Source organism: Pezoporus flaviventris, unplaced genomic scaffold (assembly GCF_033815535.1).
Source record: "Pezoporus flaviventris isolate CSIRO_AGI_PZ_B2104156 unplaced genomic scaffold, CSIRO_AGI_Pfla_v1 ptg000085l, whole genome shotgun sequence".
Lineage (NCBI taxonomy): Eukaryota > Metazoa > Chordata > Aves > Psittaciformes > Psittacidae > Pezoporus > Pezoporus flaviventris.
The window spans coordinates 376,963-379,992 of NW_026892633.1; positions in this window are offsets into that span (position 1 = coordinate 376,963).

Consider the following 3,030-nt stretch of genomic DNA (forward strand, 5'->3'; position numbering starts at 1 on the left):
TTCTCCCCTTTATCAGTAGATTCAGGCGTCTGCTTATTAACAGGACCGGAGGTCTCTGTTCTGCTTAGCAGGCATTTACAACAGATAGTCCTTTTGTTTAAACAAATTCCTCTAACCCCCTTGTACAACCCCCCTGTACAACCCCCTTGTACAACCCCCCTGTACAATGGTCAACCCTCTGTATCATAGTGTTATACCTTAGTTACTAAACTGTTCTTATCTCAACCCATGGGAGTTGCATTCTTTTGAGAGAGACTGCGTGGCTGGGTTTAAACCACGACACTGGCTGGCTAGCTGGCAAGACTGGGGCTAAAGGAAGCAGCAAAGCAGAGCAAACGCCATCCATAGTCCACTCCGATCCTGTAAAACCAGCACAGAGAGAAACAGAGGTCACAAGGACAAACCAGGAGAGGTGGAACTGGGAAACACTCCATGAGCAAAGTGTAGTGCTGGTAACAAAAAAAAACAGAGCAGCATCTTCTGTCTGATGGTTGTGAACTACAGGGGGAGGACTGGGATGTTTTAAAAACCAGTCACAGACTGCTCTGGGTTGGGAGGGATCTTAAAGCTCATCCAATTCCACCCCCTTGCCACGGGCAGGGACAAACCGCACCCACTGCAGTCCCAAGTGCTCAGTGCATGCAGCACCAGCCATTTCGTTAGCTACGGCTGTGTGGCGTCCAACGGGGCTGCCCTTTGCTAAGGGCATGAGAGGAGGGACGAAGCGGTGTCTGTGCGACTCCCGCCCGCGCGGACCCCGGCCCGCCGGGGCCCCAGCCCTCAGCAGGGCTGTGCCCGCCGTTACTCAACACCGGGGGCTAGGCGCTGGGCCCGGCGGGTCGCTACCGACCAGCCGGTACTGCCCGGGGCAGCCCACGGCCTCCTCGCGGGGCTGCGCTGCCGTGATCGCCGGAGGACCCTATCGAGGCTTACGGGCACCAACCACCGACTTTGCCATGGCACCACCGCGCGCTCCCACACCCCCAGGTCCCTCACTGGAAGTAGATCCGGCAGCAGCAGTGCGGCACGATAAGTAGTTCCGTGCTGACGGCGGCGCTGCCAGTGGGGAGTGTGGTTTCGTAATGCGGAGGGATCTGTGGAAAGAGTGGCGTGCCTGTGTGTCGTCCCGGCGGTGGGAGTGGTGCCTGGTGTGTCTCCGCTATGTTCAAGAACATGTTCCAGAGCGGTTTTCTCTCGGTGCTGAACAGCATCGGCAGCAAGCCGCTGCAGATCTGGGACAAGAAGGTGAGGCGGCGCCTGAGGCCGTGGAAGCAGACTTCCGAGGCGGGTCTGGCGCTGCACCCAGTGGGGCTGCGAGCGAGTGCCCACACTAGGGTGGCCTCCGATGCCTGAGGCGTCAGTGCGAGGTGATCAAGACTCTCCGACGCTGTTTGTTGCGGAGGGGAATGTGTTCGTGTCACTGAATCTTTTTTTCTGGCTTTCCTGAGCAGAGCCCTACTGATACAGGGTTAACCAATGTACAGGGGGGTTGTACAGGGGGTTTAGAGGAATTCGCTTGCTTAAACAAAAGCATTGTCTGTACCTATCATGCCTACTATGCAGAACAAAGGCACTAACCATTGATAAGGAAAAGCAGACACCTGGTTCTATTGATAAGGAAAAGCAGACGCCTGATTCTACTGATAAGCAGCTACTGATAAGCAGCTATTGATAAGGAAAAGCAGACGCCTGAAGGGGGAGAAACAGATGGTTTATGGCTGGGACACCAACAAAACCCTAAGGCCATACGTGAAGACTAAAAGGTGAAAAGTTCAAGAAGAGGAAGACTCATTTACTTCATCTTGAAGACCCCTACCCACAGGAGGAAGACTCATTTACTTCATCTTGAGACCCCGGCCCATGACCAGAGTGGGCACTGCGCAGGCGCAAAGGACCTTCTAGCTCATTATAATACGAAGCGGGGATAGGACATGAATCTGTATAGGCGTATTGTGCAACCATATGAATATATATAACTTTAGAGAATAAATGTAGAGGGAAACAACACTGAGGCACGCATGACTTTGAGGAATTGTCCCCGTGTGTCTCAGCGCTGAATAAAAAGCATACCTACTTTACAACTTTTAATGAGTTGTGGAGTCTATCTGCGCATCACTACCACCAATAATAATAATGATAAAGGAAATAACAAGGGAAGAGAATACAACACCTCACCACCCGCCGACCGATAACTCGCCTCACTCTGCCCAACCGAGGACCAACCGATACCTAGTCCAACCCTGCACTGAACTAGCCCTTCCGGCTAACTCCCAGTTACATCCTGGTCATGACGTGCTGTGGTATGGAATACCTCTTTGGCTAGTTTGGGTCAGGTGTCCTGTCTCTGCTTCCTCCCGACTTCCCCTCCTCCCTGGCAGAGCATGAGACTCAGAACTAAGTCCCTGGTCAGAGTAAACATTACTGAGCAACAACTAAAAACATTGGTGTTATCAGCACTGTTCCTAGGCCGAAGGTAAAAACCACAGTACTGCACCAGCTACTAAGAAGGGGAAAAATGACTGCTACTGCTGAGCCCAGGACAGTATCCACCCCTTATTTCATACCATTCGCGTCATGCTCAGATCCCACATTTTCAATATACCATCACTCTTATCTCAGTTGATTTGGAGAAAACTCCAGGAACAAACTTGCAAACAAAGTTTTCAAGCTGACAAGCAGGTATTCTTTATTGCGGTGCCAGGAGACATGGGGGATAGCTCCTCCTAACGTGCGTCCCCGTATTGCTACACAAGCCGTCCTTATTATAGTTCCTTGGCATGCATACATATTCATGAGGCTACATATATGGATTACATCATTTTCCAGAAAGTTCCTGCATGAGTATAGAATTGTGGTGGTGGTCTCTGAGGGTCGTTTACTTCTTCCAACAATCTTCATCACTTCTGGCAGCCTCTGAAGCACGCACAATAGATGCTCATACCAGTTTAATTGGTTTGTTAGCACCAAAGACATAATAATCCTCCTGTCCTACTTATCAGTTGGTTTAACTGTAGCCCATCCTGGACACCT